At 38.4% G+C, this 26,250-nt stretch overlaps 1 pseudogene; it reads left to right on the top strand.

Annotated features, from left to right (window-relative positions):
- Positions 1 to 15,119: 15,119 nt before the first annotated feature.
- Positions 15,120 to 16,576, top strand: LOC122732444 (annotated as a pseudogene).
- Positions 16,577 to 26,250: the final 9,674 nt, after the last annotated feature.

Raw genomic sequence — 26,250 nt, forward strand, 5'->3', positions numbered from 1 at the left:
TAAAAAAGAAAAAAATATTGAAGTATTTTCAGAGTATTAAAAAAGGCCGGGATAGGAGGAGAATGAGGGAAGTGACACAGGTCAAAGAGAGGCTCAAATATAAAAATTCAGAATGCAGAATGACATTCAGATTGTAGAATAGGGCAAATTTATTTTGGAGAGCAGTCTAAAGAAGAGGCTGTCTGGGGTACATTAACACAAGGACATGGGACAGTCTGTTCTTCAGAGAATCTGGACAATTCTTGGACGGCATGACCCATGATCCCTGCCTGATTATGGGACTCTGAGAGTGGTGAGTCATGACCAGCCTAAAGAGAAGAGGCGACAGTATCAAATTGCCCTGGTTTTGCCATGGACTATGGGGTATGTGACTCAAGGAAGAAATAATAATACCATATTCAAGCCATTCCACCATTCTTATGACTCTTAAAAGAGTGCCAATGATATGATGACTTAATAACTTCAGCTAACATTTATCCAGTACTTTGAAGATTCTGAAGCATTTCATGGGCATTTTCTCATTCGGTTGTCAAAGCATTCTTACCAGGTAAGCACCACAGGTATTTTGCTCCTTTTTTTTTTACAGACAGGGAAAGCCACTCTGCAGCTTAGAGAGTTTGAAATTTTTTTTTAGGTTCATTCAACTAGTAACTGCTAGAGGTAGGATATGATAAAGTCTCCCTTAAATCCTAGACCAGCAGCTTTTACACAACACCATGCTGACTTATAGGAAGCAAAGATGTACAGAATTGAATAGATTTTCATCTGGCTTCCTGAGTATGATCGGGATGTGGAAAAGCTAGGAACCAGGAAACCTGGGTTCTAAAACTGGCTCTGACAAAAACTGGCTGTTGAACATGGACACCTTGGGACACAGTTTTCATATCTGTAAAATGGGGGTATTTCACTTAGGTAGATCATCACTGTGATTCCTTTGTAATTATAAATCCAATGATCCCATAACTTCATCTCCCAATCTCATTTTGCTCATCTGTAAAATAAGAGGATTGAACTGGGTCACCTCCTCTTTCAACATTCTGTGATTCAGCAAGGGTAATGCTCTTTATGTGCTTATGTCTTCCAAAAAGAGGACTTCCAAAGCAGTATTGCTTACCCAGGTTGTTCCTCATGCTTGAAATGTCTCAACTTCACACAATCTCTAATAACATCAAGACTAAATTCAATTGGCATCGCAAACACAGTACTTAAACTGACCATGCCTTTGCCAATTGCTAATACTATCACTCTGAAATTGCATGCTACACTTTCTATTTGATTATCTGTGTACATATTGTCCCCCAACCCCACCCCCATAAAATGTAAGCTCCATGAGAGTAAGAATTTATTCATTTTTGTCTTTATTTCCCCAGTCTAATTTAGTGCCTGGGATATAGTAAACACTTTCTAGCTGAATGAAAGAAAGAATGAATGAATGAAGTGCATGAATGAATTAATGCTTTCAACCACTGGAAAGATGAATTTCCTATTAAGAAAAAGATGGAATATTTAAAATACTTTTTAAAAAAATCTTCTAAATTTACCAGCACTTCCTTTTGATGGAGCAGAGGGACAAAGTAGGACAGGTTTGTTAATTATAGAAAAAAAATCATACCCTGTATTTATTTGAATGATATTGTTAGAAAATAAGGTGCTGCATGAAGAAAAACTGTGAGGATTCAGGAAAGGAAAAAAAGAGAACCTCCTGTCAGGATGATTCCTTTATGTAATAGGCACAGGAGGTATTCTGATGTTTTCTATCTATGACAAATTCTTTTGCTTCTTCTGCCTTCTTCTGGAATTTTGGAGCATGACAAGGGGAGGAATATTTTTTCACTTCAAACCAAAGGAAAAAGATTTTTTTTTCTTCTCAGAAAAGACAAAGTGGTTGCTTAGAACTGGAACTATCTTCAAATGCTGAGCATTTGGGGATGGCTGATCAATTTGCAAGAAGACCACCATAATTTAATAAGGAGGAAAAGGGATGGGACATACTATTCTCAGTAAAAAAAAAATGAGGCTAAATTTCAAGATGAAAATAAGATATTTTTTTACAATCACCTGGTTTCCTATGTCAGTTGATGCTTCCAAGCTAAAGGATAAATAACAGATTTATTTTATTGCTGTTGGAAGACAGCTAACTTTGGTGAACTGATATGAAATGTTCTATCAATGGGATCAACCAGACATCAGATGGGTTCAGAATAAGTTTCCAGAGGGAAGAGAAAGTTAAACCATCTCTGGTTGAAATTTACTTACAATTAAAGGAAACTGAATTCTCTTCAAATCTATGTGTTCTGGAAGATCCCTCCACACCGACCTCTTTTTTTTTTTTTTTTTGGTCTTTCTAATAAGAAGCTAATGGTCAGAAAACGATTCTTGATAGGAATTTTTCCATTATGTTCTCAAAATTATTTCTTACTATGCCACTGACATGGAATGTAATAGAATGGAGTATAAAATCACTTATTAAACACTTATTTGACAAGTAAAATGCTAAGTGCTGAGGATAGAAATAGAAAAAAAAACTAACTAGATTCTTCCTGCTCTCAAGTTGTTCCCATACTAATTGGGTAAAACACCTCATAAAGGAGGGCTCATATTCATGTTCATTTTATGGCAGATGGAAAGATGAGGTAGTACTTGTCCTCTAACGAGGAAAGGAACTAAAAAGGTAGAAAGACCTGATAACTCTGGGGAATAATGACAGAATATATGGTACTCTCTCTGGAATAAAGTGGGCCCAAGGTGAAATTGGAATAGCACTTAGGATGTCTTTAGCAAATGTAGGGATATGTGAGTCAGAAAGTAGCTGACAGTGGATATCCAATGGGTAGGAAATAAGTAATAAGTCAGTGAGGATAGTTTTCTCAAAGGTGGCAAGTAGTACTGACCAGACAGTTGATGGGCTAGGCTGGCAGAAGGTTAGGTCTCTGGCTCTTTGTCTGATGGTATTGACTATCCCAAATTGGAGATCTGTTATGTCCATATTAATTCCCCAAATTGAATGAGTCCTGGGTTTATAATCACAAAATCTGGGTTCATATGCCAGCCTTTCCATTTGTTATCTGAGTGACCTTAAACAAGTCAACTTCCCTGCATGTGTTTTAGTTTCCTCATTTGGACAATTTGTTGCTTGGAATAAATAATTCATCTCTAAGGTCTTTTCTGGCTCTAAGATTAGGATCCCTCTAGGAGGGCAGGGGCTTGGTTTCCCCTCCACCATCAACTTTAAGTGCAGTACATTTTACAGAGTACATTCTTGAGAAATGTATGTTAAATGAATGCAGGACCTCTGTCACTTGCACTGTTACAATATCATCAAAACTTGGCTCCCTGGCTTCAGTCTCTATTCTCTCTAACCCATTCTGCACACCTCTGTAAAAACAATCTACTAAGATATAGGTATGAATATACTTTTCCTTTATTCCATTTCTTGAAATATTCAATGAATCTTTATTATTTATAGCAGTGGTATCTGATAAATAGGCCAAGCATAGAGTTTTGCAGGAAGGCTATCCTATACTTGGTCTGAGGGAGGTTCTTTGTTTGACCATGAGGTAGAAAAAACATATACTTTGACTTAACTCTTCTCAGCAAAACAATAATCTAAAGCAATTCTAAAGCACTTATGAAAAATATTATCTACCTCCAGAGAAAGAACTGATGAAGACTGAATGCAGATGAAAGTATACTTTTTTACTTCATTTTTTTTCTGTTTTTTGCCAGTTTTCCTTAACAACATGACAAATATGGAAATACATTTTTCAGGAGTGCACATTTATATAAATTTCTTCCCTTCTCAATGAGGAGGGAGAAAAGCTGGAACTCATTTTAAAAAATTAATATTAAAAGTGTTTTTCATATAATTGGAAAATTTTTTTTCATTTATTCTTTATACTTTTTTGCATGAGTAATTGTACCAATACTAGCTTATATGATATGATTCATTAAACTTTTTATTCAGCTTAGGCTAAGGGTTCCAGTGTCCTTGTTCTCCCATTTCTCTGAAATTGAATAACATGACAATGGGGCTCATTCTTCAGTTAACTTCTTAGCTTATTAAAGGAAAGAATGGTTGCTTCCTGTTCTCTTGCCACATTCCAGTACCCCACAAAGACCCTGAACATAATAGGTATTTAATAAATGTTTGCCAAACTGAGCTAAATAGCTTCATACCTTGTGCCTCTATACCAAGTGGCAGTACAGAATAGTGGAGAGAAAATGGGCCTTTATAATTTGAAAGACCCGAGTTCAAGTCTCTCTTTTAACATAGAAAGAGTGGCTCGTCTTGTTTTACTCTGGGCAAATCACATAATTTCTCTGTCCATCAGGAAGCTTTTTAGATTATAAATTATAGAATAGTGCTGACCTGTGGACCTATGTTGGTAGAGGAAGCAATGCGTGTGCTAACAATGTCAAAGGTTATCCTATAGATGAACAGAAGAGTTATCCCTAGTAATTGAATCACAGATGTGATAGTAATAATGGCATATCAGAAAACTTAGTGGCATTCACATCATGCCCCCTGACTTCAGAAATTTAACATTAGGTTTACAGCCATAATCCTAGCAATCAAGGTTGGCTGTATCTTAATGACATCAAATGACCAAGCAGATTTTTTAAATTAAATAATACCAAATAAGTTATTATATATCTTCCACGCAGATATGAACCAAAGAACTATTTTATCAATTTGAGTTTAAAAAAAAAACTTTGAGAGTTTTGGCTGATTCTGTAAGTTTTACCATAAAATATACAGATGAAATCCAAAAATAGAAGAGGAGAAAGAGTACAGTTTCAAGAGGACCAAATGAACAGTAGCGAATGTGAAGTGCATTAAGGATGGAGAGAATAAGCCATCCTACCCCTCAAAGAGTTCTGCAGAATTCAGTGGTTAGCATCTCTGATATTCCTTGGAAGTTCTATCTTTGCTTCCTAATTTTGGAAGGTCCAGAAGCCCAATGTCTTTTGGAAGCAAAAGCTGTCAATTACATCTTCCCATGCCATCCTTTCTATGTTAACTAAGATACCTCAACTGCAAGATGGTTAAGAGCCCATTCTTCTAATTGAACCATATGTTTTGACTGCTTTGTCATAAAGCACCAGGAAAAAAAAGAAAGTGAAATCCACTGGATACTGTTATTCCATTGTAGGAAGCCCAAGAAAAATCTGACTTGGTCTTGATTACAGACAACTTTGTACTTAAACCATCTCTTGTTTTTTTGTTGTTGTTGTTGTTTGTTTGTTTTTTTTTGTTTTGTTTTTTTTTGTTTGTTTTTGTTTTGTTTTTGTTTTTTGTTTCTTTTTGTGAGGCAATGGGGGTTAAGTGACTTGCCCAGGGCCACACAGCTAGTAAGTGTCAAGTGTCTGGCCGGATTTGAACTCAGGTATTCCTGAATCCAGGGCCGGTGCTTTATCCACTGTGCCACCTAGCCACCCCCTTAAACCATCTCTTATGCCAAACTGCTTTGAACTCAGGAGGGGAAAGTTGCTTCACTTTACTTGAAAGGAAAGATGAATATCAAAGAAAAATATTCTTACAAGGCACAGCCAAAAGACATCATCTATTAATTCTAAACTCTTAAAAACAACCTGTGGTTTGGGGGTTAAAAATTCAAATAATCTCCTTATCAGGGAAATAATCTAGGGTATCTTAAAATGGCTATCTCATCACAGATCCTCTATTACTGGAAAAGCAGTACCTTGTCTCTTGCAAATGGTAACAGAGAGCTGCTCTAGTACAAAGGAAACTGTTGAGGAGAGATGGGAAAACTAGCACCCATTCAAACAATTAGTTTGGAATCAAATCTAACAAGCATTTATTAAGTACTGATTATATATAGTGCACTACACTGTTGCCTTCAATGGGGCTTACACTCTTTTTTCAGGCATTTAATGCCCAAGGGAAGAGAACCAGAAGAAACATGGACAATTTATCCACAGGGATACCCAGACAATACAGTAGTTCTTTTCCTTGATGTTTATCTGGGTCTCACTCTCACTCAGAACAATCCAAGCAACATAAACTTGATAAATTTTCCATCCCAATTAATCTACCTTCACTTGGGAGCACCTCTGTTTCTCTTTTAAATGTTAGATTGAATGTTCCCACTCATGCTAATTTGGTAGCAAAAGGTAGTCCATTTAGAGCCCACTCCATTTCTTTCTCTAGCCTTAGTGCTGATTGTCAATTGTCCTTCATTGCTCAAGAGCTACAGTTATACTTTCCACATTGGGACTTTCCCATTGGGGTTTCAATATATCATGGGTCAGCATAAGAAATTAAATGGGAATTTTGGGGAAGTTTTGTGGAAGCTACAGACAACATACAAAGGCTAGAAGATGACACATAAAAAGTTCAGAAACTCAGTAATGCATTATATTTATATACATACATAATAAGGTACTGTAAATACCCCCCAAAAGAAAATAATTTCTCTAGTACAAAAGGAAAGCTAAAAATTTTCCATGGATTTTCCAGATCACAGGGGTACTGTCCCTGTGACCCCCATGATGTGGAAGTGATGACTATAATTTGTTTCTATACTACTTCCCTCCCTCTGACAATATGAGACCAGGGATTCTTTGAGAAGCCTTCCTGACAGTCCAAAAAATAAAGTGAGTGCATGAGTGTGTGCATGGGGTGGGGGGGCGGGGAGGGAAACCATCTTTTCACGAGATGGCTGATGAACTTTCTATAGGTGAAACCTATTGATCCTTTCTCAGAAGCATGTCTTATTTTTTTTAAAATACACGGGATTTCAAGGGAAAATGATTATATTGAAATAAGGGTGGTTGTTGTTGTTGTTTTTAAATTCATTGAAACTAGATTAGAAATCCCTGTTCTAAGATGGTAAGCTACAGAGAAGTGATAACTTACATTGGTAGAGGGAGTTTCCTTATTTGGGAGGCCCCCATATCAATTAAATAAGACCTAGTTCCCATATCTTTACTCTCTTATACATCAAAGAAATTAGACCATAAACTTTCTCTATGATAGTTTATAGAACTGGCTTTGCTCAAGTCACGTTTTTATTCTTGAACATGTTCTCCTTGCATGGGTCAAGCTTCTACTCGCATTCCTGACTTTGCTTGCTGCCCTTGTTGCCAACCTCTCTCTTCCCAGAGATCCCATTATCCATCATTCCGTCCCTATCCTCATCAATTTTCTTCTCACCTATCTACAACAACACACATATTTCTCCCCATGTTCTCCTAAGCTCTCCTTTGTAACAAAGCAAAACAGTTAAAGAAAATTAGTCAACATGGAAACATCTAACACTACTCTACATCCAGAGTCCCCATTTCTCAGCTGAAATGTGAAATGTGTGTTTCAACATCTATCCTCTGGGACTGAGATTCATCATTACGAGGCATGGGAATTGAGCTGCTAATACTGATTTTCAACTTAAATTATTGATATCATTATAATTATCCAATTTTTGTTCATCAACCCTTAGCAATAGTTTATATAAGCCATCCCAAGTTTCTTTTTTTCATTCTCCCCTCCCCCCAAATTCTTTGTATTCATTGTTTCTTTATATGGCAATAATATTCCTTTATTAGTCAATAATATATAATGAAAAAAAATAAGTGCCTACTGTGTGCCAGGTACTGAAATAAGTTCTGGTAATACAAATAAAGGCAAAAAAGAGCCCTTGCCCTCAAGGACCTTATAGTCTACTGGGACAGACATAAAAAGGTGAAAAGCAACTGCAGCTAGGGTAGTAAATGAGGAGGCAGCCATGTGAAGCACTCTATTAAAATGGAAGATCTGGGAGAAGCTCTGCAATGTCTATTCTCTCTCCTTTCTAATCATCTAGGTGGCACAGTGGATAGAGTACAGGCCCAGAAGTTGGGAGACCTGAGTTAAAATCTGACCTCAGACACTAGCTGTGTGACTCTGGACAAGTCACTTAACCCCAATTACCTTAAACATCTGTAGCCATCTCCAGTTGTCCTCATACATATCTTGTTATTGGGCCCAGATGACTCTGGACGAGAGAGTGAGTTTCATGAGTTTGTACAGTTTTCCCTCACTTAAATACAATTCACTGCAAGTCATGACATCACCCCAATGGCATAGTCCTCTTTGAGAATGAAGGACTAAAAAATAATCAGATAGAGGGAAGAGCTCCAGGGGCAGGAAGTATGGAGTAAGTATGAGGTTCAGAGTTGATGTTATCATGCAAGATGATAAGTTTCTGGACATAATGAAGTTCACAGAGCAGTTGCAGCTGATGATGATTATATTCATAAACCTGAATTTATTCAGACTTTAACCAGGCAATGGGCCAATGCTTGGTTCCTAGTGTTCTTGTTACCCTGAAGAATGCTGATATAATCATGTGTGTGACACTCATATATGCCTTCAAATTTTGTGATAGCTCTTTATTTATAGAATTATTTGATCCTCACACAAACCCCATAAAATTCATATTAATTCTATTATTGCCCCAATTTTATAAATAAGAAAACTGACTCGGGGCCCATTTCATGACTCACCTAGGTTCTGACCACTAAGAAGTATCAGAGGTGGGATTCGAATCCAGGTCTTTGTGACTTTAGGTCTAGAATTCTATCCATCATTATACCATACTTTCTATGAATATGTGCGTGTACATATTTATGCATTTACGCATATGCATATGTATAGTACATCTATATATTACAGATTTTTTAGAACTCTCACATTCTAAATAATGTATTTATATATATATATATATGCATGTCACACATATAGTCATGTGTAATGTGTGGGGGGCTAGATTTGTTTATAGGCAATCTGGCTTTAAACTTTGATGCTACAGACAACGGATACATGCATATGTACAATATACTTCTATGATATACATGCAAATGAATATAGTGTGTAGACACAAAGTATAATGTATAGATGTGTTTGTGTGTGTACATGCATATGCACACGGATGGATTCTTTCTGGTTTTTGTTTTGTTTGGTTTGTTTTTTTTTACCTTTTTGGAAATACATGCCCACATATGAGATTTATGGGTAATTTTTTAAAGTAAAGAAAAGGCACACTTATTTCAGTATTAAGGAGGCATTTGCTAAGATAGATAGAAATTGGATAATTTAACATATTTAGTGCAGCAGCTAGATGATACACAGTGGATAGAGTGCTGGGCCTGGAATCAAAAAGACATCTTTCTGAGTTCAAATCTGGCCTCAGACATTTACTACCTGTGTTACCTTGGACAAGTCACTTAAACCTATTTACCTGAGTTTCCTTATATATAAAATGAGCTGGAGAAGGAAATAGCAAACCACTCCATGATCTTTATCAAGAAAACCATGTTTGGGGTTCCACAAAGAGGTGTACCCTACAACAATAAACCTGTTTCATACATAAGTAGGCACTTATAAATGCTGATTGATTGACCTCTCAAAAATTATAGTTTCTTGTCTTCCATGCAGTATGTTATCATAGCAAAGGAGATCAAAACACAGGTTTTCTTTTGATGTTTATCAATCATTGTATTGCTTTCCTAAGAATAGCATTCGAGGTATAAGATTGCTATTTCTCTGACTCTGTCTATCTTTCTTGAACACACAGACACACACCCCTATGCTGACACTTTACTGATCTTTTTCCTGGGTAAATAAGCAGAAAACAGCTCACATCTCCATCTTATTTGCAATACGCATGCATGACTATATGTACAAATGACCACCCACACATGTGCATGTGTTTTTATTGTACAATAGTATGTGAACCTGTGCACATATGTGTCATAAGAATGCCACAGTGAGACATCAGCCAAAGCTGGAGCATGATTGGGGTTAAAAGACAGATTCATTGAAAGGGAAAGAGAAAAGCCTTCAGACATAAAATACACCTTCTTTTAGGGGCAGCTAGGTGGTACAGTGGATAGAGAACTGTCCCTGGAGTCAGGAGTACCTGACTTCAGATCTCACCTCAGACATTTACTAGCTTTGTGACCATGAGCAAGTCCCTTAAACCCAATTGCCTTAAAAATATCCAGAGCCATGTTTTGCCAATGGACCCAGATGGCTCTGGAGGAGAGAGTCTGCTTGGTTACCTCTTATATCCTCTCACTCACTTAAATACATTACAGTGGAAGTCATGACATCAGCTTGACATCAAGGATCTCTTCAAGAATGAAGGATAAACAAGAACAACACCCTCTTTGACCTAGAAAGGGAGAGGAGGAAAGATATAATTGCTTTAACTGAATATGAAGAGGGAAGTAAAACAATGAATGTGCCTCTAGGGCATAGACTTCATTCATACCTTTATCCTTATCTGCTCAATTACATAAGATTCCCAAAGGAGAATGGGAGTTTCTCACACCTAGCACTGGTAAAACCACAGATAAAAATGATTTTCAAATTCCCATCATTTGATACATGTATACCTGTGAACATTTACACATACAGATACCCATGAATATGCACATAGAAGACAAACATATACATATGCAATACAGTGTAATAAAACAATACATTGCACATTATATGCATACATAAAGGCATACACAATGCAAAATGCACATAATATGCATATACATATATACACATGTGCAAATGCATACATGTACAAGGCAATTTATAGTCATATTCAAATATAACCAGTGTAGATATATGTATATAACATCTACATGCAGATATACAATGCATACATGATTCATATAGTATGCATACATACAGCACATATATTTCTGTTTATACAGGTATATATGTATGTATGGGAAGACATAATGGGACAGGGACAGAGAGGAGAAAAGGAGAGACGAAGGAACCAAAGGAGGAAGAGATATAGTATGAGATATTTTTGCTTCAAACACATTCTGGATATTAGAGAACTAATTACCAAATGGCCTGGTCAACTTCAGTGTAGATACTAAGCTCATTAACCCTAAGCTCTCATGAGCTAGTTGATTTTTCCCCCTTTAAATTGGAAAGGCTAGTAAACTAAGACTACAGGTTATTCTTTTAATTATGGGAAGGGAGAACATAAATCACATTATGCAACAGTGTGACTCACTTAAAATAGTTTTTAAACCATTAATAATAATAATTTTATAAGTTTATGGGATTTAAAAAAATTTCTCAAATACTTTTTTAGATGACAAGAAAATATTGTTTAATTCCAGCTGCCATCTAGTGGATATATACTGAATTAAAGAGAGAACTTTATTCTTTGAACTAGTATGTCAGAGCTGAAAGGCACTTTAGAAAACTTCCAGTGAACATACTATAGTTCCCTCATTTTGAACATTAAAAACAAATCAAGGCTTCGCAGTTATTCTGTGGTTCTGGGATGTCTGGTTTATCATGTCTTCTGTTAAACCACATGACTCTTTTTAGTCATAACCACTCCCTGAGTGTTCTCCCTTTCACTGTTGTCTTCAGAATTTCTACCATTTCAACTCTTTAAAAGCCCTTCCATACAATTTCTCTTTCTCTTTTGATGGTATGATGATACTTCCAGGTAACCAGGCTCAAAAGCTATTTTTAAACTCCATATTCCAAGTCCTTTTTTACCAAATCGTCTTAATATTATCTCTAGAAACAACATTTATTCTTTGTTGCCACTCTCATTTCAAACACTATAGCTGACTCTCCTCCTCCTCCTCCTTCTCCTTCTCCTTCTCCTTCTCCTTCTCCTTCTCCTTCTCCTTCTCCTTCTCCTCCTCCTCCTCCTCCTCCCCCTCTTCTTCTTCTTCTTCTTCTTCTTCTTCTTCTTCTTCTTCTTCTTCTTCTTCTTCTTCTTCTTCTTCTCCTTCTTCTCCTTCTCCTTCTCCTTCTCCTTCTCCTTCTCCTTCTTCTCCTTCTTCTCCTTCTCCTCCTCCTTCTCCTCCTCCTCCTCCTTCTCCTTCTCCTTCTCCTTCTCCTTCTCCTTCTCCTTCTCCTTCTCCTTCTCCTTCTCCTTCTCCTTCTCCTTCTCCTTCTCCTTCTCCTTCTCCTTCTCCTTCTCCTTCTCCTTCTCCTTCTCCTTCTCCTTCTCCTTCTCCTTCTTCTTTTTCTTCTTCTGCCTTGGAAATTATTGCAATAACTTCCTAACTCTTCCTTTTCCCAGTCCCTTCCTACTCATGGTACTACTCAGCTAATTTTCCTAGCATGTTGTTTTGCTCAGGTCACTAGATTTCAGCTTGATGCCAAGTAAGGACACAGTCCTAATCATGGCATTCTTTGTTTCTAACTGACTTTTCTATAATTATCCCATAATATCATCTTATGTGTACACTATATTTCAGTCAAAATAACTTCATCTGTGATTCCCATTCTCATGCTGCCATCATTTCTGCTTGCACTCATTCTATCCAGAAGGCCTGGAATGTACTTCCCTCATTCCCCCTCTCTTTATCTGTTGAAGTTCCTTCTCTATACTGAGCCTAGATCAGGGATAGTTCTTCCTTGAACCCTTTTTGTGACTGATTTGCCCAACCTTTCCTCACCTACTTGAAAGTGAATCCTAAATCTTCAAATTTCTCACAATATTTTTTTTTGCATGGGCATCTCCTTTGTACATATCACCTTCTCCCATGCATCACAGTTATCAAAGATACACACCGAATAAGAACAACTATGATAACTGGCATGTCCATAAAATTAGTTTACAAAGTGTTATGCATACACTGTATCATAAGTTCAATTATCATTCCCATTTTACAAATGAGAAATTGAAGTCTCAGAGAAGTTAATTAATTTGCCCATGGATGTACACATGGTAAATATTGGAGCCAGGATTCCATCCTAGGTCTTTACTGAGCCCCAAGTCCAATGTTTTCTGTACCCTACAACATTGAAGAAAGTTAGGGCCCAACACCATGGCCTGGATATTTTCTTTTCTTTTCTTTTCTTTTTTTTTTTTTGGGGGGGGGGGTAGTGAGGCAATTGAGGTTAAGTGACTTGTCCTGGGTCACACAGCTAGTAAGTGTCAAGTGTGTGAGGATGGATTTGAACTCAGGTCCTCCTGATTCCAGGGCCGGTGCTCTATACACTGTGGCACCTAGCTGTCCCAAAGGCCTGAATATTTTCAATGAGTCAAGAGGATATATGAACATTTAAGATATTTGTAAAGAATAAAAGTACCAGCTCCTTCTGAAGGTCTTCCTCAACTGTACCAGCCCCTAGTGATTTCTCCTCTCTGAACATATAGAACAGTTAAATCCAAGAAACTATATAATCTATTTGTTTGGGGTTTTTTTGGGGGGGGCAACAAGGGTCAAGTGAATTGTCCAGGGTCACACAACTAGTAAGTGCCAAGTGTCTGAGGCCAGATTTGAACTCAGGTCCTCCTGAATCCAGGGCCAGTGCTTTATCCACTGCACCACCTAGTTGTCAAAACTATATAATCTAACAAACATGTTGGTGCTGTCATATATTAAAGAATTATTTCATACATAGTAATCTCTCTCATTTGACCCCAAATAATAATCTTATCATGGGGAGAGACCATGTTTTTTTGTTTGTTTACTTTTGTCCACTCTCTCCCAAGCACCTATCACTGTGATGGACAAACTAACAACTTTTATCAATACCAAAATAATGACATTCAAGAGGAGAGCTTTAAAAAAAGAAAAGAAAAACATGGGAAAAAACTATGATTGAAGACTGAAGACATTTTTTTCCTTTTATTTTTCTTGCCTTTTTTGGAACCTGACTAATAGGGAAATATGTTTTATATGACCACATATATAGGTATAAGTATCATATTGTTTGCCTTTGAAATTGGTAAAGGAGGAGTTAAATGGAAGGAAATAATTTGGAACTCAAAATTAAAATAAAGAATGCTAAATAATTAAATGAACAAAAAATAGATTAGATAAATAAAGATAGGAGAGCTTGATTGCTTAGGAAAACCCTGCCAGGACCAAATGAGAGAATTTTGTGCTTAAATGCCACAAAAATACTTAGATTATCAATGAAAGTATAAGTAATATAAATAACTGGAAGAGAGGCTTAGGTTAAGATGTAAATAAAATAATATTTTTATTCGCCCTCTTGTGGTTGTATGTATGAATCTCACTCAATGAAAATGTTATTCAGTATTTCAAAAAGGAGAGATATAGCTTCAACATCAGTTGATCCAATTAAAAGGTATATTGAATAATAACTTAAATAAATATATGGAATAAATAGATAATATAATATAAACACCACAAATATGTAATATATAAATACATAAATATAAAATATATAGCATTACATAGATTTAGATATGCTCCTATTTGCAACCTAAAGAAGGTTGCAAGAAGATATTTGCATCTATCTTCATTACCACCTACTTAGTTCCTATCTTTTTGTCTTACTTTGGGAAGTGAAAGCCCACATATATCTTCCTGAGATGTTGAATTTATCAAGACCATAGCTTGAATATTAGCTGGCCCCACAAGTGATAATGATGTGGGCAGAATTAGGGTCAAATTGATCGTGAGTCATCCCAAAAGAATTACAAGACTCAGTGACTCAGTTTCCCAAGTTTTATTGCAATACTGTGGGTGAACACAGGGAGAGAACCAGAAAACTGGAAAGGTGTCTCTCAAATAGTGAAAGAAAAAACAGTTATATTTATAGTATAGATAAATTGATTTATCAGTTTCATTATAATAATCTCCACCTTGGGGAGGTACAAGGGAGGGCCTTTCCTACTCATTATAATATTCTTCACCTTGAGGAGGTACAGCGGAGGGCTATCCTAATTTGGAGTTCCTGGGGTCCTAAGCCAAGCCCTGAGGTGGGTACCTTTTTCAGTAGAGGTGTGTTTTCGGGGTTTACATGTCATAAGGTGAATCTGGGGACAAATTTGACCTTTTTTGCACATGTCTCTTTCTGATTCCCATGCTTAGTTTCAAAACATCTTCATTTTTCATTAGAATTTCTATAACCGGAAGGAAATGCACCAATCAGGGGTCCCCCAGGCACACAACTGTCTGCTCTGGCTGGAAAACAAGTTGGTGCTCTTTTGGGACTGGGGACTAAGGAAGCCTTGCTCTGACTCAAACCCCGGAGTCCCTACTTCCCAGTCTGGGGACATGCTCCGGACCCCAAAGCGGCAACTGCACTGACGCCACCTCCTCAGGTCTTCCCCGCCTCGGTGGGGCCGAGGCTCGAGGTCTGAGGGAAGAGCCGAATGGAGCGGAGGATGAAAGGCGGATACGTGGACCAGCAAGTGCCATACACCTTCTCCAGCACATCACCTGGAAATGGGAGTCTGAGCCGAGCCCTGATGGTCACGCAGGGGAAACTCATGGACCTTGGCTCCCTGCCGCCCCGGAGTCAGAAGATCTCTTCCAGGACTTGAACCAATTCCAGGAGACCTGGCTTACGGAAGCTCAGGTTCCCGACAGTGAAGAGCAGTTTGTACCAGATTTCCATTCCGAAAACTTAGCTGTCCACAGTCCCACCACCAAGATCAAGAAAGAGCCACAGAGCCCTCGGACAGACCCGACCCTGTCCTGCAACCGAAAGCCGCAGCTCTCCTACCACCATGGTGAGCAGTGCCTTTATACCAGTGCCTATGATGCCCCCAGACAAGTTACCATCAAGTCTCCCACACACAGTGCCCCAGGACAGTCACCTCTGCAGCACTTTCCCCGGGCAGAAAGGAGTTTCTTGAGACCTCCCGGGGCAGCCCCACCCAACCCCAGCCATGGGTTTATCATGGAACATAGGTCCATTTTCCAGCAGCCTCCAGAGCTATGCCACTCCTTCCCATCCTCCCAAGGTGGGGGCGGAGAGCCCCCTGCAGCCTCCTACCAACCCTAGCTGTCGGAGCCCTGCCTGCCTTATCCCCAACAGAACTTCAAACGGGAATACCACGATCCCCTGTATGAGCAAGCGGGTGGGGGTGGGGGTGGGGGCAGCGGCGGCGGCAGTGGGCACAGGTACCCAGGGGCAGGGGTGGTGATCAAGCAGGAGCAGACAGACTTCGCCTATGATTCAGATGTCCCTGGCTGTCAGTCCATGTACCTCCATGCAGAGGGATTCCCTGGCCCCTCCCCAGGCGATGGAACCATGGGTTATGGTTTTGAGAAGTCTCTTCATCCCTTCCCAGAGGATGTCTGTGTGGTCCCAAAGAAATTTGAAGGGGACATCAAACAGGTAGGTCTAAGGGCATTCCGGGAAGGGCCCCCCTACCAGCGCCGAGGCTCCCTACAGCTCTCGAAATTCTTGGTAGCTCTGTTGGACAACCCAACCAATGCCCACTTCATTGCCTGGACAGGTCGAGGGATGGAATTCAAGTTCATTGAGCCAGAAGAGGTCACTCAGCTCTGGGGCATTCAGAAGAATCGTCTGGCCATGAATTATGACAAGTTGAGCCGCTCACTTCGCTACTATTATGAGAAGGGGATCATGCAGAAGGTGGCCGGTGAACACTAAGTCTACAAGTTTGTGTGTGAGCCAGAGGCCCTCTTCTCTCTGGCCTTCCCAGACAATCAAAGCCCGACCCTCAAGTCTGAATTCGACCGGCCAGTCAGCGAGGAGGACACAGTCCCCTTGTCTCACCTGGATGACAGCCCTGCATATCTTCCAGAGCTTGGAGGGCCTGTCCAACCTTATGGGCCTAAGGGTGGCTACTCCTACTAGCCAAGAGCCCACAGACCCCCCCCCCCGTGGGGGCAGGGGACGCTACTCTACCACCCTCTTTGTACATATGGATAAATTTGGTGTTGGCAGGAACCCTTTATTACCTTCTCTGACACTCCAGGAAACTTTGAGGGGCAGTTCCCTAGCCCTGGTCATCCCTTCTCCCTTTCTTTCCCCAAATGATATGGACCCCACCCATGGTGCTCACTCAAATGGCTGGAAAGGGTGGGAAAAGATCATGTTCATTAGTAGAAGATTCTTTCACTTTTGCCCACTACCCAGAGTGCTCCACTCAGCCTCTGTCCATTTTCTTCTAAATGGGCCACCACCTCCCTTTTCCCCCAGTACAGAGAGCAAGGGTTTGCCCCTACCAGGTAGGTCAGGGGAAAGAGGGCTAACTCTCCCCACCATCTCCAACCCCAGTGGATCCTTGAGGTTCAGAAAGCTCCTGTCACATCCTATAAATAGAAGCAGAAGGCCTAGATGTGCCCCCTTATTCAATGACCAACTCCACAGATCACCTTTCCACTCCCCACCCCCACCCCAGCCTCTTGGATACACTGGGTCCCCTTGGGGTCAATAAAATGCTTTTTGAACTAAGGAAGTTATTGGCCTTCTAACTTGGCTAGCTGTCCTTTCCCTGCAGGCGGCTGACGGCACCCACTCCAGCTGGGTCACTGGAGGGACTAAGGTCCTGTGTTCCATGAAGGAGGAAGGGGGTTTCTGTCCCCATTCTTCAGGAAATGGAAGGCTGGAGGATTCTGCGTTTGGGTGGGGAGCTTCAAGATGAGCCGGAGAGGGTACCCTGCTCAGAGGAGAGCATATTATCCTCTCCCCACCCCCATCCTGTGTCCCCTCTTCTCTCCAGATCCAAATAAAGGCCCCTGCCAGGCTCTGAAAAAAAAAAAAAGAATTTCTATACCCTGTCTTGTATCTTATTGTTATATGACCTGACCCTTTTTGGTCCTATTATGGGTACTGATCACAGTGGGTATGATAACCTAACATCCTGACTTGTAAGTTATCCATTAACTGGAGTCGGACTCCCTTTGAGAGCTAATATATGAATTAAAGCTTGGGTCTTAGGTTTTTCTGTCAACCTTTTTTTTTCACCTCCTACATCAATAGGGGGCCTGTGATTTTATACTGAGGTACACAAAGAGAGCTGTCTCAATCAATTTAGCATAAGCAAAGCCCAGACTCCTTAGAAAACACAGGGGTTGATAGAATTCCTTTAGTGAAAGGGGTTGCAGGAATGGATAAACATCTATTACTATGATTGTCTTTCTCTGCATATTGCCCTATCTTGACTCCTTCACTGGAAAAAAAGGCTCTACTTAACCAGCCTGCATCAGATCAGAACATGCAGGAAAAAGTAGAGAATAACATGGAAGCTAATATGGGGCAAGCCAAGGGAGAGTCAATAGGGAACAGTTGATCAACGAGGAGTAAAAGGAGACTGTCTAGCAAGGCAGTGCCCTTAGAGAAAGGAAGATCTAAGTTTGATGTCTTGGGTCATGGGTTTGAATGTCACCTCATGAGCTTGTTAGTTTGTTGTTGTTTTTTTTTTAATCAGAGAAAAGTCACTTAACTGCTCAAACCCTCATTTTGTCATTTGTAAAAAGTAAAAAAATGATATTTACTCTACATCATCCTTGTGATGTCATTTATATGAGACCTCTATGAGAGAAAGTTGGAGATATATATATATATATATATGTATATATACATATACATATATATATATATAGGATACACATACATATATATGTATGTATATGAGACCGCTTAGTATGTGTTAAAACATTTCTGAGAGAAACTTGCTATAAAGATTTATTCTAAGTTAATTATTTCATGCCACATCTTATCTACATTGTTTTTTTTTTTGTGCAAAACCTTTTAAATTTTATATGATCAAAATTTGTCCATTTATATTTTGTTCCAGGCAGCTAAGTGGTGCAGTGAATAGAGCACTGGCCCTGGAGTTAGGAGGACCTGAGTTCAAATTCAGCCTCAGACACTCGACACTTACTAGCTGTGTGACCCTGGGCAAGTCACTTAAACTCAATTGCCTCACAAAATAAATAAATAAATAAACAAACAAACAAACAAATAAACAAACAAACAAATAAATAAATAATAAAAAAGATACATGATCATTTATATTTTGTTCCTCTCTAATATTTATGAACTTTTCCCCTGATCCCTATAGTTGAACAGTTTCTTCTTTGCTCCTCTAATTTGTTGATGATGCCACTTTTATCTCTAGATTAAGTATCCATTTGGAGCTTATCCTGATGTATTCTATGAACTGTTGGTCTAAACATGATTTTTGACAAATTGATTTCTAGTTTTCCCATCAATTTTTCTCAAATACTGAAGTAGCTGAGGTCTGACATCATTAGTGTATTTGTATGCTTCAGTATTTTGTACACATGTTCTACACCATTGATTAACTTCTCTGTTTTTTAATCAGGATCTAATTGTTTTCTATACTTTATAACATAGTTTAAGGTCTAGTACCACTAGATAGCCTACTTGTCCCTTTTAAAAATTATATCCTTTGGTATTCTTAATCTTATGTTCCTCCAGAGGAATTTTGTTATATTTCTAGCTCTAAAATAATTTGTTACTTTGATTAGAATGGCACTTAAGTAAAATAATTTATATAATATTATCATTATTATTTGTTTGGCTTGGACCATTTATTATGTTGGTTTGGCCAGCCCAGAAAATTAATATTTTCCAATTATTAAAACTTTTATCATATATAATTTTACTGTCATATATTACATATGATAATATATATATACATATGTATTATTTTGTAGCTGTGTTCATATAGTTCTTTCTTGTGATGATGAAGAACTGAAAACTTAGGTGTACCCATAAATTGGGAAATGGACAAATAAGTTGTATTATATAAATATAATGGAAGACTATTAGACCACAAGAAACAATGAATAAGACAGTTTCAAAGAAAACTGGGAAGAAATGTATGAACTAATAGAGGTTGAAATGAGAAGATCCAGGAGAACAATTGATACTATAAAAACATCATTGTAAAAACAAACAACTTTGAAAAACTTAAGAACTTCAATCAATGCAATGCTCAGTCAAGAAGACCTGAGTTCAAATCCAGCCTCAAAAACTTACAAGCTATGAGACTGTGGGCAATTCTTTTAAACCCTATCTCATTTTCCTCATCTGTAAAATGGGGATGATAATGGCATCTACTTCCTAGGGTGGTTGTGAGTATCAAAAGAAATATTTATAAAAACACACAATGCCTGGCACGTATTACATGCTAAATAAATTTTCATTATGATTATCAGTGCTATCCACCACCTGACAAAGATTTTACAGACTAAATGTATAGAATAGAATATGACATGGTCAATAAGGGATTTTATTTTATTTGACTGAAAATTTATTACAAGGGTTCTTTCCCCCTTCCCCACTCCCAATGCATAGGGGGAGAATTCAAAGAGGTTATCAATTAAAAAATGCATTTAATTTAATTTTAAAAACAAATTTATTTATATGACTGAACAAATATTGGAGAGATGTACAGATCTTTTGGGCAAGACCTTATGGAGGGACAGATCCTGGGATGTTACTAGGGAAGGAGTAGTGTGGGATTAAGCAAGGGAGGAGCCCAAGGAGGGTGCAGTTAATTCATGGAGGTGGGATTTTAGGAGAAAGAAGAAACATGTTATGTAATCTGGCAACTTTCTCTTCTACCATGTTCTTGCTCTTCTGTTGCTATTCTAAGTTGATTCTACCTGCTTAAAAAAAAAAAACATAAATTTGGCAATGCCCTCTAAAGGCTCTCTAGCTTCTGATGCCTGGAATAAGCTTTGGTCACTCTAGTTAAGCTTCATATTGTCTCTTTCAGCTCTACAACAAAATTCATATAGAGAAAAGTACCATCACATTGTAAAAACCAAACCAAAACAAAAAACACTTTTTTTTTTAACAGACAAGCATAGAATACTTATCCCTCTAAGTCATGGGATCGAAAAAATTAGCCTTCCTCTTTCTGTAACCTTTTCCCTTGTCATTTTGATGTTATTTGCAGTGTGTCATAGTAATGAATTCCACAAGATATATGCAAACCTTGATTATCAAGAATGCTTAGGGAATAGGATGGTCTGGTTAATTGAGTTTTCTAGCAAACTGATTTTCTTAAGAGTTCTTCTGAAGGTGGCAGCTAGGTGGCAAAGTGGATAGAGCACCGGCCCTGGATTCAGGAGTACTTGAGTTCAAATCCAGCCTCAGATACTTGACACTTACTAGCTGTGTGACCCTGGGCAAGTCACTTAACCCTCACTGCCCCACTAAAAAAAAAAAAAAAAAGATTAAGCCATCATTGGGAGTAATCATATGGGGCAGCTAGGTGGAAAAAGCACTGGCCCTGGATTCAGGAGGATATGAGTTCAAATCCAGCCTCAGACACTTAACACTTACTAGCTGTGTGACCTTGGGCAAGTCACTTAACCCCAGTTGCCTCATTAAAAGAAAAAAAAAAGATGTCCAAGAGTTCTTCTGATGGCCTATTCCTGTAATGCATAAATTCATATAACTAGAAATGGAAGTAACCTTAGAAATAATTCAAATCAGCTTTATTTTCAATTAAATCCAATAACAGTAAATACTTATGTGCAAAGGGACTAAGCTAAGCTCGTGGGATAAAATTACAAAAATGACATAACTCTTGCCCACATGGAGCACAGCTGAGTATAATATGTAGTAGGGTATGCTGAGGAAAAGGTGATTCCTAAAAAAATGCTATAGCAATAGTTGAAGATAGAGTGAATATTTTAAATTGGGAAGAACAAGGAAGGGAGCAAAGAGAAGGGGACATCTTAATTGAGGATGACAAATGTTTCATAAGGCAGAAGAAAAGAGGAATTCTAGGCTACGTTGTTGATAGAAGTCCATGAGAATGCAAGGGAAGAAAAGATGATTTGTCAAGTTGAGGATCAGTTCACAGTCCAATATTACTGGAATGTAAACTATATGAGCTGGGGCAATAAGAAAACAAACAAGAAAATGTAGATTACAGCCAGATTCTAGTGTATTATAAATCTGGCTGAGGAGTATTTTATACAGAGACAATGGGGAACCATTAAATGTCTTCATGAAAAAGGACATAGTCAGAATTATGCCTTAGTAACAATATTTTGGCAGCTTTGCAAATTATTTATGTTTATTTATAGACATATATAATGTATACACAAAATATCGGTAGGCTCTAATAATATCTCTGTAGTGTGTGTCCATATATATATGCACATACACATACACATAAACATAGATGTAAGTATGGGTGGTATAATAATGAAAATTGAAAGAAGTATAAGGCAATTAAAGCTGAATGCTATGAAAAGTAAACAACCATCTTCAAAGAAGATACATGAAAAAAACCAACAAAACTTCCTAAATTACTTTACATAATCTGGGACTATACATTTGGATAATTGAATATAACATCAATTTTTCATTACATTATTTCGTTTTGCTGAAATTTTTCTTTTCCTCTTATTCATTTTTTTTTTAAAGAAGAGCCCTTGGAAAGGGGAATTCATTGGGAAATGTATGTGGCATAAATTTTGGAGGCAATAACATAGTCTACTCTTTCTGGGAGCTTACGGTGAAAGACACTGAACAAGAGCTTGGGGGAAGAACAAAGTGCTAGAAAGCAGAAAACGGAACAGGAATGGCCATAAAATACCTGGAGCCTTTAGTATGAATTTTGTAGAATTGGACTATCTGAGGAAGTAAACAGCTGCTTGTGGTTGAAGGGATGATAATATAACTTTGCATTTGACAACAGGAGGGGTATATAATACAGAGGGGAAAGAGATACAGATTAGTGGTGGTGGTTGTCTCCCTAGAGTCAACTCCTTAGCTGAACAAAATCAATCATTTATTGACTTGATATTAACAAAAGGGGTTGGGGCAGCTAGGTGGCACAGTGGATAAGGCACCAGCCTTGGATTCAAGAGGACCTGAGTTCAAACTCAGCCTCAGACATTTACTAGCTGTGTGACCCCGGGCAAGTCACTTAACCCCCATTGCCCTGGGGGAAAAAAAAAAGGTGTTAGGAACATAAGTTTAGCATGATAAAGGAATTTAGTATCCATCTTTTCCAGCTCTTTGATTTTACAAACAAGGAAATGGAGGCCTGGGAAGTTAAGTGATTTCTCCAAGATGACCCAGAGAGTTAAGTGTCAGAAGCAAGATTTGAACCTTGTTCCTCTGACTCCAGGTCCAATATTCTTTCTCTTGTACCTCCACGCCTCCTGATGTCTGCTGTCTTTTGGGGCCATTCATCTGGGTCATAATGTAAAGCCTAACAAGTCTTGCCATAGCTAATAAAGACTACTACCTATGAATGATCATTAAGTAAATTATACTTCCTGAAAAAAGAATTTTTAAGGATTATGAAACCTTGGGCAAAAAACCTTGTGGCTTGAATGGTGTTTTATGATTACTCCCTCTCTCTCTCTCTCTCTCTCTCTCTCTTTCTCTCTCTCTCTCTCTCTTTCTCTCTCTCTCTCTCTCTCTCTCTCTCTCTTTTTTTTGGCAGAACAATGAGGGTTAAGTGACTTGCCCAGGGTCACACAGGTAGTAAGTGTCAAGTTTCTGAGGCCAGATTTGAACTCAAGTCCTCCTGAATCCAGGGCCAGTGCTTTATCAACCAAGCTGTCCCCATATAATTACTCCCAATGATGGTTTACCCACAGTCCTACAGTCAGCCTGTGTAAAGGGGGGGGGAGGTGAACCCATTTCTTCTGGATTCTGAGGCCAGGCCTTAGTGCAAAATTTCTTTAGCTCACTAATGAAAAAATAAGCAAAAAGTTGAGTTCATAAAAAAGGGGAAAAAAAGAAAAAAATACTCTAATTAATTATGTTTGTAATAATGAGGTATCAGTAATGGCAGTTTTTATTGCCTCCAGTTTTTTGATGCTATAAACATGCTAGCTTTTATCCATATACAGGAAGGTGAAATCTTGAATAACCCCTAGTTCATTATGGTGCTATTGTCTACACAGTTGTAACATACAAATGGACCTCACTTGGCTTGGTTCTTTTTTTTTAATCTAGCTTTCCTATTTTTTTTCTTTTTTTCCTTTTCTTTTCTTTTCTTCTCTTTCTTTCTTTCTTTTGTTTGCAGGGCAATGGGGGTTAAGTGACTTGCCCAAGGTCACACAGCTAATAAGTGTCAAGTGTTTGAGGTCGAATTTGAACTCATAGCTGCCCACCTATTTTTTTTTTAAATCAATAAGCAAAAAACCCCAACCCAAACGAACCACAAAATGTCATGTTATAGACAGTTCGTATGAACAAAAAAACAGCTTGACTGTTCTCAAGATGTCCAAAACAGGCCAAAACTAGCTGTGTGACCCTGGGCAAGTCACTTAACCCCAATTGCCTCAAAAAAAACCCCACAACCTATTAAAGAACTGTCTTTCTCCTGAAATTTTCCTTTGCCCCTGGGGCCTCTCCCTCTTTTTGGAGGGTGAAAGGCTCCTCCCAAAATCTCTATTTTTTTTTTTGGAAGTGAGGCAATTGGGGTTAACTGACTTGCCCAGGGTCACACAGCTAGTAAGTGTTAAGTGTCTGAGGCCGGATTTGAACTCAGGCATTCCTGACTCCAGGGCTGGTGCTCTATCCACTGCACCACCTAACTGCCCCTTGACTGATATTTAATATTAATTAATAATAAATGCTTACCACCAAAATGGGTTTAGTGGCCACTATTAGATAATCATTAATATATAAGTAGTAGCAAATAATTAAGCAGACACAGTCCACGCCTAATAATTGAAAAAACATGAATCCCAGTCATTCCACAAGGTATCCATGCAACAAGCATTTCCAGAGTACTTAATATGTGCCAAGTATTATGCTTAGGGGTTAGGTTACCAAAAAAAGATAAGAGCCCAGTCCTTTCCTTCAAGGAGTTCACATTCTCATGAATCATAAAGAGTGAGAAAAGAATGAAATGAATGAAGAACAACAATAACACCATGAAAATAATTTGTAACATATAAGACATATAGCATGTAAATGAGAATTAATCTCAGAGGGAAGAATGAGAGTCGTCAGGTGGGTACTAAAAAAGACCTCATGTAGAAGGTGGGATTTGACCTGAGTCTTGTTTTGAAGGAGCCATGAAGTGAGGGGGGCAGAAGTAAAGAACTTAATAATTCCAGATATGGACAGATGAGTGAAAAAAAGCATGGAGTCAGAAATGGAGAGTCACTTATGAAGAACAGCAAGAAAGCCAGTGTTTCTAAGCCATAGACTACATAAAGGAGAATAAAGTGTAAGAACACTAAAAAGGTAGGAAGGGGCCATATGTAAAGGTTTTGTTGAGCCAAACATTTCAGTTTTTGTTCAGTCATGTCTAACTCTTCATGACTCCCTCTGGGGTTTTCTTGGCAAAGCTACTGCTTTGCCATTTCCTTCTCCAGCTCATTTTACAGAATGGGAAACTAAGACAATCAGGGTCTGCAAATCTGCAAATCATCTATATAGGGATGATAACTGAATTCATGGTACATGATAAAATCACCAAGCAAAATTGTATAGATGAAAAATACTTCCAAGAACAAATGTTTGGGGTACTATGATTAGTAAATGTGACCTGGTGAAAGTCCAAGAAGGATGACTCAAAATAAATTAACGGTTCATCAAGTAGGAAGAACAGTGGCATGAAAGCCTAGAAAGGAGACAATTTTCAGAGACAAGAGGATGATAAAGTGCCAAAGGTTATAGAGAGGTCAAGAAGGTTGGGGATTGTAAAGACCATTACATCTGGCAATTGAGAGATCATTGGTGACTTTGAAGAACACAGTTTCAGTTGAATAATCATGTCAATCAGACAGAAAATGACAACCCAGAATGAGTGGAGATGGACCAGAGGCACTAATTGTATGTGATATTCTCAAGGAGTTTAGCCACTAAGTAAAATGGAGATACAAGATGATAGCTAGTAAAGGTACTCCTATCAAAGAAGGGTGTTTAAGGATGGGGAGACATGGGCATGTTTGTTGCTAGCAAGAAAGTAAGTGGTTAATAGGGAGAGATTAAAGCTTAGTGACAGATTGAGGATGATAGAGCAAGCAATTTGCTGGAGAAGATGGGATGTAATTCATTCAAAGATGCATGGGTTTGCCTTGGCAAGAAAAAGTCTACTTCATGTGATTAAGGATGAAGGAGAGAATAAGGGAAGGCATCTGATGTGAGATGATGAAGAGAGAAGAGAGGGCTACTGGTAAATAGCTTCAAAGGTTTCAATGAAGCAGAAGGCAAGGTCCTCAGCTAAGAAGGTAGGGGTGGTGCTGAGAGAAATTCCAGTAGTGGTTTGAGGAGGGAGAGAAAGGTTTGGAATGGTCACTGTGATAAGTAGGATAATGACCTTGAGTAAAGGCATGTATACATTTCAGTTGTTCAAATGAAAAATGAGTTAGCTGAACTCCATGTCTTCAAAAGTCTCTTCCAATGGTAAATCTCTGACCATTTATTGCTATGATTTGTGCTTCCACTTTCAGGCTAATCCACAATTAAAACCACCCTAATTGTTTATGGACATGTCTTACCTCTGAGTAGTAGCACAGAGAATTTGGCCCATTTCCTGAAGTGCTGCCTTACTGTCTATA

Source organism: Dromiciops gliroides, chromosome 6 (genome assembly GCF_019393635.1).
Source record: "Dromiciops gliroides isolate mDroGli1 chromosome 6, mDroGli1.pri, whole genome shotgun sequence".
Taxonomy (NCBI): Eukaryota; Metazoa; Chordata; class Mammalia; order Microbiotheria; family Microbiotheriidae; genus Dromiciops; species Dromiciops gliroides.